Source organism: Branchiostoma floridae, chromosome 14, assembly GCF_000003815.2.
Source record: "Branchiostoma floridae strain S238N-H82 chromosome 14, Bfl_VNyyK, whole genome shotgun sequence".
In the NCBI taxonomy this organism is placed as follows: domain Eukaryota; kingdom Metazoa; phylum Chordata; class Leptocardii; order Amphioxiformes; family Branchiostomatidae; genus Branchiostoma; species Branchiostoma floridae.
This window is the reverse complement of record NC_049992.1, coordinates 8,881,685-8,895,914: the sequence shown is the minus strand read 5'-3', so window position 1 is coordinate 8,895,914 and position 14,230 is coordinate 8,881,685. Positions and strand designations below refer to the sequence as shown.

General features: G+C 39.1%; 1 protein-coding gene across 4 annotated transcripts in view; it reads right to left on the bottom strand.

Moving 5' to 3' along the window:
- LOC118430412 (rap1 GTPase-activating protein 1-like) overlaps positions 1 to 14,230 on the bottom strand; it is a 124,219-nt gene that overhangs the window by 49,149 nt on the left and 60,840 nt on the right. The window lies entirely within an intron of this gene.

Here is a 14,230-nt window from a genome sequence, read left to right as displayed (position 1 = left end):
CTTTCTTAGATACTCTTTCAGATCGTTCTTGCAGTCACACATAATATCTGTCAAAACAAATATCACCCCAAAACTGAGGCTGAATTTTTTCACATACACATCCAAGTCACTCACCCATGATAAGAGAGCTTAAAATGAAAAAAAAAACTGATTAAAAGATCCTTGTTCGGATGTATAAGTACGACGACTTTAAAGTTTTGGGGGTTGATTGCATTCTTCACATTGTACAGACACCAGAATATGGCGCGTAAACAAATGTGCATTTTTTTGTCTCAAATATACGCACATATCAACTCTCAAACACAAACTCAAAATATTCTTTCCCAAAGACATCATATTCTTTGATACAGCAGACATCTATTATTCTGACACACAACACTAGAATTCACTCTCACACACAGAACAAAAAATTCTTTCACTTCGAAACGCTTTCCCTGCCAACCCGGCTGGAGGAGTGAGCGATTTTTTCGTCGATATGAGAGCGTAGTAGTAGAAAAATAAATTCCTTCGGAGTAGTAGAAGAATATCTTTCTTGAGCTTTTTTAACTTCCAAAGGGCAATGAACAGTGTCATTTTCTTCAGCTTGAAATGATAAACCTTTCTAACAATGGCATTCTGTTATATAATATATATACATTTCCTCGACAATCATATTATTCCGACACACAACGCAGAAATTCTCTCTCACCCACAGGACAAAAAGTTCTCTCACCTCGGGGGCTTTCCCCGCCAACCCGGCTGGAGGAGTGAGCGATTCTTTTGGTTTGAGTGAGAGCGACATTTTGTCGATGTGAGAGACCTTTTGGAGTAGTGGTAGAATAACTTCCTTGAGTTTTCTGAACTTCCAAAGGGCAATGAACAGTGTCATTTTCTTCAGTTTCCAATAATAAACATTTTTAACAATGGCATTCTTTTATATCATAAACATTTCCTCGACAATCATATCATTCCGACACACAACGCAGAAATTCTCTCTCACTCACAGAACAAAAAGTTCTCTCACTTCGGGAGCTTTCCCCGCAAACCGGGCTGGAGGAGTGAGCGATTTTTTTTGCTTTGAGTGAGAGCGAAATTTTGTCGATGTGAGAGACCTTTCGGAGTAGTGGAAGAATAACTTCTTTGACTTTTGTTAACTTCCAATGGCCAATAAACATTGCCATTTTCTTCAGTTTGAAATGATAAACCTTTTAAACGATGATCTTCTATTATATTATAGATATTTCCTCGACAATCATATCATTCCGACACACAACGCAGAAATTTCTCTCTCACCCACAGAACAAAAAAGTTCTCTCACCTCGGGAGATTTCCCCGCTAACCCGGCTGGAGGAGTGAGCGATTTTTTTGGTCTGAGTGAGAGCGAAACTTTGTCGATGTGAGAGCGCTTTCAGAGAAGTGGAAGAATAACTTGCTTGAGTTTTCTTAACTTCCAAATGGCAATTAACAGTGTCATTTTCTTCAGTTTCCAATAATAAACCTTTCCAAAAATGACATTCTGTTATATTTTAGACATTTCCTCGACAATCATATCATCCCGACACACAACGCAGAAATTCTCTCTCACCCACAGAGCAAAAAGTTCTCTCACCTCGGAGCTTTCCCCGCCAACCCGGCTGGAGGAGTGAGCGATTTTTATTGGTCTGAGTGAGAGCGAAATTTTGTCGATGTGCGAGCGCTTTCGGAGTAGTGGAAGAATAACTTCGTTGAGGTTTATTTAATTAAAACGCACATTGAACACTGAAATTTTATTTAGTTTGCAACGATGTACATCATGAAATAATGATCGCTTATGCCAAAGATGTTGTCTCGACAATTAATATTATTCTGACACACAACGCAGAAATTCTCTCTCACCCACAGACCAAAAAGTTCTCTCACCTCGGGAGCTTTCCCACCAACCCGGCTGGAGGAGTGAGAGATTTTTTTTGGTTTGAGTGAGAGCGAAACTTTGTCGATGTGAGAGACCTTTCGGAGTAGTTGAAGAATAACTTCTTTGAGTTTTCTTAACTTCCAAAGGGCAATAAACATTGCCATTTTCTTCAGTTTGAAATGATAAACCTTTTTAACAATGATATTCTATTAAATTGAAGATATTTCCTCGACAATCATATCATTCCGACACACAACGCTGAAATTCTCTCTCACACACAGAACAAAAAGTTCTCTCACCTCGGGAGCTTTCCCTGCCAACGCGGCTGTAGGAGTGAGCGATTTCTGGGGTCTGAGTGAGTGCGAACTTTTGTCGATGTGAGAGCGCTTTTGGAGTAGTGAAAGAACAACTTCTTTTAGTATTTTTTACTAAAAACGCAAAACAAACACTGGCATTTTGTTCAGTTTGTAACGATATACACCTTTCAATACCAATAACTTATACCAAATATTAAAGATAGTATCTTGACAATCAATCTTTATCCGACACACAACGCTGAAATTCTCTCTCACACACAGAACAAAAAGTTCTCTCACTTCGGGAGGCTTCCCTGGCAACGCGGCTGTAGGAGTGAGCGATTTTTGGGGTTTGAGTGAGTGCGAACTTTTGTCGATGTGAGAGCGCTTTTGGAGTAGTGAAAGAACAACTTCTTTTAGTATTTTTTACTTAAAACGCAAAATAAACGGAGACATTTTGTTCAGTTTGAAACGATATACACTATACAATACCAATCACTTATACCAAATATTAAAGATATTGTCTTGACAATCAATCTTTTTCCGACACACAACGCTGAAATTCTCTCTCACACACAGAACAAAATGTTCTCTCACCTCGGGAGGCTTCCCTGCCAACCCGGCTGTAGGAGTGAGCGATTTTTTGGGTCTGAGTGAGTGCGAACTTTTGTCGATGTGAGAGCGCTTTTGGAGTAGTGAAAGATCAACTTCTTTTAGTATTTTTTTACTTAAAACGCAAAATAAACGCTGACATTTTGTTCAGTATGTAACGATATATACCATTTAATACCAATCACTTATACCAAATATTAAAGATATTGTCTTGACAATCAATCTTTTTCCGACACACAACGCTGAAATTCTCTCTCACACACAGAACAAAAAGTTCTCTCACCTCGGGAGGCTTCCCTGCCAACGCGGCTGTAGGAGTGAGCGATTTTGTGGGTCTGTGTGAGTGCGAACTTTTGTCGATGTGAGAGCGCTTTTGGAGTAGTGAAAGAACAACTTCTTTTAGTATTTTTTACTAAAAACGCAAAATAAACACTGGCATTTTGTTCAGTTTGTAACGATATATACCTTTCAATACCAATAACTTATACCAAATATTAAAGATAGTATCTTGACAATCAATCTTTATCCGACACACAACGCTGAAATTCTCTCTCACAAACAGAACAAAAAGTTCTCTCACTTCTGGAGGCTTCCCTGCCAACGCGGCTGTAGGAGTGAGCGATTTTTGGGGTTTGAGTGAGTGCGAACTTTTGTCGATGTGAGAGCGCTTTTGGAGTAGTGAAAGAACAACTTCTTTTAGTATTTTTTACTTAAAACGCAAAATAAACGGAGACATTTTGTTCAGTTTGACACGATATACACTATACAATACCAATCACTTATACCAAATATTAAGGATATTGTCTTGACAATCAATCTTTTTCCGACACACAACGCTAACATTCTCTCTCACACACAGAACAAAAAGTTCTCTCACTTCGGGAGGCTTCCCTGCCAACCCGGCTGTAGGAGTGAGCGATTTGTTTGGTATGAGTGAGTGCGAACTTTTGTCGATGTGAGAGCGCTTTTGGAGTAGTGAAAGATCAACTTCTTTTAGTATATTTTACTTAAAACGCAAAATAAACACTGGCATTTTGTTCAGTATGTAACGATATACACCATTTAATACCAATCACTTATACCAAATATTAAAGATATTGTCTTGACAATCAATCTTTTTCCGACACACAACGCTGAAATTCTCTCTCACACACAGAACAAAAAGTTCTCTCACCTCGGGAGCTTTCCCCACAAACCCGGCTGGAGGAGTGAGCGTCTTTTTGGGTTTGAGTGAGAGCGAAATTTTGTCGATGTGAGAGACCTTTCGGAGTAGTGGAAGAATAACTTGCTTGAGTTTTCTTAACTTCCAAAGGGCAATAAACATTGCCATTTTCTTCAGTTTGAAATGATAAACCTTTTTAACGATGATATTCTATTATATTAAAGACATTTCCTCGACCATCATATCATTCCGACACACAACGCTGAAATTCTCTCTCACCCACAGAACAAAAAGTTCTCTCACCTCGGGAGCTTTCCCCGCCAACCCTGCTGGAGGAGTGAGCGATTTTTTGGTCTGAGTGAGAGCGAAATCTTATCGATGTGAGAGCGCTTTTGGAGTAGTGGAAGAATAACTTGCTTGAGTTTCCTTAACTTCCAAATGGCAATAAACAGTATCATTTTCTTCAGTTTCCGATGATAAACTTTTTCAAAAATGACATTCTATTATATTTTAGACATTTCGTCGACAATCATATCATTCCGACACACTACGCAGAAATTCTCTCCCACCCACAGAACAAAAAGTTCTCTCACCTCGGGAGCTTTCCCCGCCGACCCGGCTGGAGGAGTGAGCGATTTTTTTGGTTTGAGTGAGAGCGAAATTATGTCGATGTGAAAGCGCTTTCGGAATAGTGAAAGAATAACTTCCTTCAGAATTTTTTTCACTTAAAACGCAAAATAAATGCTGACATTTTGTATAGTTTGTAACGATATACACTATACAATAACAATCACTTATACCAAAAACATTGTTTTGACAATAAATCTTTTTCCGACACTCAACGCTGAAATTCTCTCTCACACACACAGAAAAAGTTCTCTCACTTCGGGAGGCTTTACCTGCCAACCCAGCTCTAGGAGTGAGCGAATTTTTGGTCTGAGTGAGAGAGAAAACTCGTCGATGTGAGAGCGCTTTCGGAGTGGTGAAAGAATAACTTCCTGGAGGTTTATTTACTTCAAACGCAAAATAAACACTGACATTTTGTATAGTTTGAAAAGATATACATCATACAATAACAATCACTGATACGAAAGATAACGTGTTGACGATCAATCTTTTTCCGACACACAACGCGGAAATTCTCTCTCACTCACAGAACAAAAAGTTCTCTCACTTCGGGAGGCTTCCCCTGCCAACCCGGCTGTAGGAGTGAGCGATTTTTTGGTCTGAGTGAGAGCGACATTTTGTCGATGTGAGAGCGCTTTCGAAGTAGTGGAAGAATAACGTTCTTTAGTATTTTTGCCGGTGCGTAGCACTGGTTTTAATTACGTAATTGAGGGACTGGTCAAAATTGGCCACTACAGAGAGGTGGCCACTATAGAGAAAATGCCTCTTAATTGACCACAAGCAAAGAGTTACACCTGGTTTTAGTACCCATTGATCTTTATTCACATAATACAGTATTAGATATGTACTGAAATGATTTTCCCCCAAAGAATCAAGAAAACAAAGGCTACATAAAAGTTTTAAATGGGAACTATACGTCTCTAGTTGTCTTAGTGAAAAAGATGCCAGTTACCAGAGGACTGAGTCTACTTTATACTTATGGCAAAAAAAGGTGCTCTTGACATGCTCTGAGTGAAAAAAAATACATAACAACACGAAACTGGAATGTTCTGCTAAATAAAAATATTAAGATGTCTGACGAACGTTTCTCTTCTTAATTGACGTGGCGTTATTCTCAAAGTCTTCGAGTTGTTCCCGCTTGCGTTTAAGAATCTTCTGGATTTGGGTTTTCCCAACACGAATCACTTCCACAAGTTTCGCCATCGTACTCTCCATAATCGCAACATGGAGTCGAAAATGGCTCACTTGTGATCTAGCTTCATGTCAGTTCTACAGTTGATATTGTCTGGAGAGACCGGTATCGTCATATTTCTTTGATCTTTCGGCTTGGATTCTTTGATGATTCGCCGTCCGTTCTTTCTCTCCCGCGTTCACACGTCAGATCCCACCATTATGCTAATGTCCTCACAAGAAAAGTCTGTCATTTTAAACATATCTCTTGATAAATATAAGAATAAAATCCACCATAGTCTGATGTTCATATCATTTTATTTGTGTAACAGTTTATTTAGAAAGTTTTTGTAATGTAAATTAACCTCACCGATAGTCTATTGGAACGTTACTTTACCACAGTTTACCTCCGTAGTAGTGGTGTCGTCCGTTGACCCTATATAACCTCGTTTGTCGGCGGGCAGGCATTCAGTTTTCTTTAGAAAATAAAGAGGTTTTAAATCCGGCGTAGGGTGAGGATACGGCTGTTGTATGGCCGAACGCATGCCGGACCGTAGATCAGCCATCCGCGTGGCCGTAATCGGCAGTGTTTCTATACCTGCGGGACCGGAAATCGCGTGGCCGTGGCCGCGTTGGACAGGTGGCCGCTAAGCCTATTTCTTAATCATTACAAATCCAAGGGACCGACAAAAAGTGGCCACTATGGCCAGGTGGTCGCTATGCAAAGGCGGCCGCTAATACAGGTTTGACTGTACATGTATAGTCATTGGGGAACATTGAAGCATAAGGTAGACAATACATGCAAGAAGAGCCTATTCATAGAAAGATTTTATACTTGCAACAGCAAGCAATTTCTGCAGAAACATAATAATGACATGGATGCCCAGTAGATGCCCTATATCAGCTATTATAATAGTGCAAACATTGATGTTGTTATTGTTGAGTTTGCCTGCACGAGACAACTAGTCTAGTGCGACAGTTTACGCCTTTGAGATTGCTCTATGTTACATGTATGTAAGATATCTAAGGGACGAAAGTCATTTGGTATTGATGGAAAGTGTGTTCGTATATGTTCAAGTGGGTTACAGGTGCAGGATGCAATTACATTGATACTTTAGTGTTCAAAACCAATAAAGATGCAACTTAGTCATGACAATGTGTTTTCTATGTTTTCCATTGGTACCAATAGCTATCTACAACTCAAAAACCACGACCACAGCATGTCCGGAACACGAAAAATCAAAAATGAAAGTTCCTCTGCAGTACCTTAGAAAGCCACTAGGAGGCCCATTAACTCGAACTTGGCCTGCCTTTTACTAAATATCATCTTGATCCCACCAGTGCTTCTGTTCACACCTAAACACTCCCCACATATTACCACAATATCTTTAATATTTGGTATCAGTAATTGTTATTATTTGGCTTATATCGTTACAAACTTAACAAAATGTCAGTGTTTATTTTGCGTTTGAAGTAAAGAAATACTGAAGGAAGTTATTCTTTCACTACTCCTAAAGCGCTCTCACATCGACGAATTTTCTCTTTCACTCAGACCAAAATATCGCTCACTCCTACAGCCGGGTTGGTAAGGGAAGCCTCCCGAAGTGAGAGAACTTTTTTTTGTGTGTGTGTGAGAGAATTTTGGCGTTGTGTGTCGGAATAATATGGTTGTCGCGGCAGTGTCTTTGGTATATGTGATTGTTATTGTATGATGTATATCGCTGCCAAGGGAACAAGATCTTAGTGTTCATTGCCCGTTTGAAGTAAATAAACCTCTATGAAGTTATTAATTCTTTCACTACTCCGAAAGCGCTCTCACATCGACAAAATTTCTCTCTCACTCAGACCCCAAAAATCGCTCACTCCTACAGCCAGGTTGGTAGCCGGCCTCCCGAAGTGAGAGAACTTTTTGTGCTATGGGTGAGAGAGAATTTTAGCGTTGTGTGTCGGAAAAATATTAATTGCCAAGACAATGTCTTTGGTACTTAGTAATTGTTTTTGTATGGTGTATATCGTTGCAATCTCAACAAAATGTCAGTTTTATTATGCGTTTGAAGTAAATAAACCTCAACGAAGTTATTCTTCCACTTCTTCGAAAGCGCTCTCACATCGACAAAAGTTCGCTCTCACTCAGACCAAAAAAGTCGCTCACTCCTACAGCCGGGTCGGCGGGGAAAGCTCCCGAGGTGAGAGAGAACTTTTTGTTCTGTGGGTGAGAGAGAATTTCTGCGTTGTGTGTCGGAAAAATGTGGATTTTCAAGACAGTGTCTTTTGCATAAGTGATTATTATTACCTTCGCCAAGAAGGTTATGTTTTGGGTAGCGTATGTTTGTATGTTTGTATGTTTGTATGTTTGTATGTTTGTTTGTTTGTATGTTTGTATGTTTGTATGTTTGTATGTTTGTATGTTTGTATGTTTGTATGTTTGTATGTAGAAGACCAGTAAAAGTCGAGAACGCCTGAATGGATTGTATTGATATTTGGTATGTGGGTAGGTCTTGATAAAACCTGGAAACGATAAGATTTGGGGCCCTCTAGCGGTACTGCAGCGGAACCTCCGGGTTTGATATCTCGTGTTCTAGCCATACTGCGGCTATGATTTTTGAGTGGTAGACAACTCTTGATGCCGAGGGTAAGTGGTGTAGGTTTGGGCTCCCTAACGGCTTGTTTTTGGAACTGAGGGCAGGTTTAGTGTCTGACTTTGAAAGGGAAATACTTCAAAAAAGGTTGACGGATTGTTGTGATTTTTGGTATGTAGATAGCTGATGTGATGCTTTATATAATTACATATCAACAATGCAAATTGGAATCTTATTTGCATAATTAATTAGGAAATTGTCTAAACACACCCAGTTCATTATTAGGACCATTGCAACATGTGACATGTGTAACTGGGAAAGGGAAGAATATTGAAACATACAAATTATGCAAAATAGAGACCTAATTTGCATAATCAATGAGAAAATGCTGTTGAAATAACAAGAAGTTCTTACTTGTAGCATTGGAAGTTATGTACAGGTGAATATCGTTGAACATTAAGTATGCTAATGAGGATCTCATTTGCATACATTATCAGAAATTGCGATAAAAGCCTTCTTTCTTAACATAGATTGCGTGCGTCTGTTGTTTGGAGGAGAACATGATCAAGAAATATGATTTATGCAAATAAAAACGGTATTTGCATAATTAATGAAAAACACAATTAATACAGCAGTTGTAAAAGATTGAATCATTTGGCGAAGGCATGGGATCTAGGAACTCTAGTTGTATGATGCATATCGTTACAAACTGAAGAAAATGTCAGGTTTATTGTGCCTTTGAAGTGAATAAACCTCGAGGCAGTTGTTCTTCCACCACTCGGAAGCGCTCTCACATCAACAAAATTTCTCTCTCACTCAGACCAAAAAAATCGCTCACTCCTACAGCCGGGTTGGCAAGGAAGCCTCCCGAGGTGAGAGAACTTTTTGTTCTGTGGGTGAGAGAGAATTTTAGCGTTGTGTGTCGGGAAATGATTGATTGTCAAGACCATATCTTTTGAATGAATGATTGTATTGTATATTGTATAGTGTACATCGTTTCAAACTAAACAAAATGTCAGTGTTTATTTTGCATTTGAATTGAAAAAAATTCTGAATTAAGTTATTGTTTCACTTTTCCGAAAGCGCTCTCACATCGAGAAAATTTCTCTCTCACTCAGACCCAAAAAATCGCTCACTCCTCCAGCCGGGTTGGCAAGGAAGCCTCCCGAAGTGAGAGAACTTTTTGTTCTGTGGGTGAGAGAGAATCTTAGCGTTGTGTGTCGGAAAAGGTTGAATTATCAAAACAATATCTTTGGTATACGTGATTGTTATCGTATGATGTATATTGTTTCAAACTGAACAAAATGTCAGTTTTTATTTTCCGTTCGAAGTAAATGAAGGTCCAGGAAGTTATTCTTTCCCCACTCCGAAAGCGCACTCACATCGACGAATTTTCGCTCTCACTCAGACCAAAAAAATCGCTCACTCCTACAACCGGGTTGGCGGGGAAAGCCCCCGAAGTGAGAGAACTTTTTGTACTGTGGGTGAGAGAGAATTTTAGCGTTGTGTGTCGGAAAAAGATTGATGATTGTGTTGTATAGTGTATATCGTTAGAAACGGAAGAAAATGTCTGTGCTTATTTTGCGTTTGAAGTATCAAAAAATACTAAAGGAAGTTTTTCTTTCACTATTCATAAAGCGCTCTCACATCGACAAATTTTCTCTCTCACTTAGACCAAAAATTCGCTCACACCTACAACCGGGTTGGCAGGGAAATCCTCCCGAAGTGAGAGAACTTTTTCTGTGTGTGTGAGAGAGATTTTCAGCGTTGAGTGTCGGAAAAAGATTTATTGCCAAGACAATATCTTTGGAATGAATGATTGTATTGTATAGTGTATATCGATAAAAAACTGAACAAAATGTCAGTGTTCATTTTGCGTTTGAAGTGAAAAAATACTGAAAGACGTTATTCTTCCACTACCCCGAAAGCGCTCTCACATCGATAAGATTTCGCTCTCACTCAGACCAAAAAAATCGCTCACTCCTCCAGCCGGGTTGTCGGGGAAAGCCCCCGAGGTGAGAGAACTTTTTGTTCTGTGGGTGAGAGAGAATTTCTGCGTTGTGTGTCGGAATAATATGATTGTCGAGGAAATGTCTATAATATAACAGAATGTCATTTTTGAAAAGGTTTATTATTAGAAACTGAAGAAAATGACATTGTTCATTGCTCTTTGGAAGTTAAGAAAACTCACGGAAGTTTTTCTTCCACTACTTCGAAAGCGCTCTCACATCGACACAATTTCGCTCTCACTCAGACCAAAAAAATCGCTCACTCCTCCAGCCGGGTTGGCGGGGAAAGCCCCCGAGGTGAGAGAACTTTTTGTTCTGTGGGTGAGAGAGAATTTCTGCGTTGTGTGTCGGAATAATATGATTGTCGAGGAAATGTCTATAATATAACAGAATGTCATTTTTGAAAAGGTTTATTATTAGAAACTGAAGAAAATGACATTGTTCATTGCTCTTTGGAAGTTAAGAAAACTCACGGAAGTTTTTCTTCCACTACTTCGAAAGCGCTCTCACATCGACACAATTTCGCTCTCACTCAGACCAAAAAAATCGCTCACTCCTCCAGCCGGGTTGGCAGGGAAAGCCCTCGAGGTGAGAGAACTTTTTGTTCTGTGGGTGAGAGAGAATTTCAGCGTTGTGTGTCGGATAAAGATTGATTGTCAAGATACTATCTTTAATATTTAGTATAAGTTATTGGTATTGAAAGGTGTATATCGTTACAAACTGAACAAAATGCCAGTGTTTATTTTGCGTTTTTAGTAAAAAATACTAAAAGAAGTTGTTCTTTCACTAGTCCAAAAGCGCTCTCACATCGACAAAAGTTCGCACTCACTCAGACCCCAAAAATCGCTCACTCCTACAGCCGGGTTGGTAGGGAGCCTCCCGAAGTGAGAGAACTTTTTGTTCTGTGTGTGAGAGAGAATGTCAGCGTTGTGTTGGATAAAGATTGATTGTCAAGACAATATCTTTAATATTTCGTATAAGTTATTGGTATTGAATGGTGTATATCGTTACAAACTGAACAAAATGCCAGTGTTTATTTTGCGTTTTAAGTAAAAAATACTAAAAGAAGTTGATCTTTCACTACTCCAAAAGCGCTCTCTCATCGACAAAAGTTCGCACTCACTCATACCAAAAAAATCGCTCACTCCTACAGCCGGGTTGGCAGGGGAACCTCCCGAAGTGAGAGAACTTTTTGTTCTGTGTGTGAGAGAGAATTTCTGCGTTGTGTGTCGGAAAAAGATTGATTGTCAAGACAATATCTTTAATATTTGGTATAAGTGATTGGTATTGTATAGTGTATATCGTTTCAAACTGAACAAAATATCTGCGTTTATTTTGCGTTTTAAGTAAAAAATACAAAAAGAAGTTGTTCTTTCACTACTCCAAAAGCGCTCTCACATCGACAAAAGTTCGCACTCACTCAGACCCAAAAAATCGTTCACTCCTACAGCCGCGTTGGCAGGGAAGCCTCCCGAAGTGAGAGAACTTTTTGTTCTGTGTGTGAGAGAGAATTTCAGCGTTGTGTGTCGGATAAAGATTTAATGTCAAGATACTATCTTTAATATTTGGTATAAGTTATTGGCATTGAAAGGTGTATATCGTTACAAACTGAACAAAATGCCAGTGTTTATTTTGCGTTTTTAGTAAGAAATACTAAAAGAAGTTGTTCTTTCACTACTCCAAAAGTGCTCTCACATAGACAAAAGTTCGCACTCACTCAGACCCAAAAAATCGCTCACTCCTACAGCCGGGTTGGTAGGGAGCCCCCCGAAGTGAGAGAACTTTTTGTTCTGTGTGTGAGAGAGAATGTTAGCGTTGTGTGTCGGAAAAAGATTGATTGTCTAGACAATGTCTTTAATATTTAGTATAAGTGATTGGTATTGTATAGTGTATATCGTTTCAAACTGAACAAAATGTCAGTGTTTAATTGGCGTTTGAAGTAAAGAAATACTGAAGGAAGTTATTCTTTCACTCTTCCGAAAGCGCTCTCACATCGACAAAACTTCGCACTCACTCAGACCCCAAAAAATCGCTCACTCCTACAGCCGGGTTGGCAGGGAAGCCTCCCGAGGTGAGAGAACTTTTTGTTCTGTGTGTGAGAGAGAATTTCAGCGTTGTGTGTCGGAAAAAGATTGATTGTCAAGACAATATCTTTAATATTTGGTATAAGTGATTGGTATTGTATAGTGTATATCGTTTCAAACTGAACAAAATATCTGCGTTTATTTTGCGTTTTAAGTAAAGAAATACTGAACGAAGTTAGTCTTTCACTATTCCGAAAGCGCTCTCACATCGACAAAAGTTCGCACTCACTCAGACCCAAAAAATCGATCACTCATACAGCCCCGTTGGCAGGGAAGCCTCCCGGAGTGAGAGAACTTTTTGTTCTGTGGGTGAAAGAGAATTTTAGCGTTGTGTGTCGGAGAAAGATTGATTGTCAAGACAATATCTTTAATATTTGGTATAAGTGATTGGTATTGTATAGTGTATATCGTTACAAACTGAATAAAATGCCAGTGTTTATTTTGTGTTTTTAGTAAAAAATACTAAAAGAAGTTGTTCTTTCACTACTCCGAAAGCGCTCTCACGTCGAGAAAAGTTCGCACTCACTCAGACCCAAAACATCGCTCACTCCTACAGCCGCGTTGGCAGGGATGCCTCCCGAAGTGAGAGAATTTTTTTGTTCTGTGTGTGAGAGAGAATTTCAGCGTTATGTGTCGGAAAAAGATTTATTGTCAAGACAATATCTTTAATATTTGGTATAAGTGATTGGTATTGTATAGTGTATATCGTTACAAACTTAACAAAATGTCAGCGTTTATTTTGCGTTTTAAGTGAAAAAATACTGAAGGAAGTTATTCTTTCACTATTCCGAAAGCGCTCTCACATCGACAAAAGTTCGCACTCACTCAGACCAAAAAAAATCGCTCACTCCTATATATAGCCGGGTTGGCAGGGAAAGGTTCCAGAAGTTAGAGAACTTTTTGTTCTGTGGGTGAGAGAGATTTCCAGCGTTGTGTGTCGGAAAAAGATTGATTGTCAAGACAATATTTGGTATAAGTGATTGGTATTGTATAGTGTATATCGTTACAAACTTAATAAAATGTCTGTGTTTATTTTGGGTTTTAAGTAAAAAATAATAAAAGAAGTTGTTCTTTCACTACCCCAAAAGCGCTCTCACATCGACAAAAGTTCGCACTCACTCAGACCCAAAAAAGCGCTCACTCCTACAGCCAGGTTGGCAGGGAAGCCTCCCGAAGTGAGAGAACTTTTTGTTCTGTGGGTGAGAGAGAATTGTAGCGTTGTGTGTCGGAAAAAGATTGATTGTCAAGACAATACCTTTAATATTTGGTATAAGTGATTGGTATTGTATAGTGTATATCGTTACAAACTTAATAAAATGTCTGTGTTTATTTTGGGTTTTAAGTAAAAAATAATAAAAGAAGTTGTTCTTTCACTACCCCAAAAGCGCTCTCACATCGACAAAAGTTCGCACTCACTCAGACCCAAAAAATCGCTCACTCCTACAGCCGGGTTGGCAGGGAAGCCTCCCGAAGTGAGAGAACTTTTTGTTCTGTGGGTGAGAGAGAATTGTAGCGTTGTGTGTCGGAAAAAGATTGATTGTCAAGACAATACCTTTAATATTTGGTATAAGTGATTGGTATTGTATAGTGTATATCGTTACAAACTAGACAAAATGTCTGCGTTTATTTTGGGTTTTAAGTAAAAAATACTAAAAGAAGTTGTTCTTTCACTACTCCAAAATCGCTCTCACATCGACAAAAGTTCGCACTCACTCATACCCAAAAAATCGCTCACTCCTACAGCCGGGTTGGCAGGGAAGCCTCCCGAAGTGAGAGAACTTTTTGTTCTGTGTGTGAGAGAGAATTGTAGCGTTGTGTGTC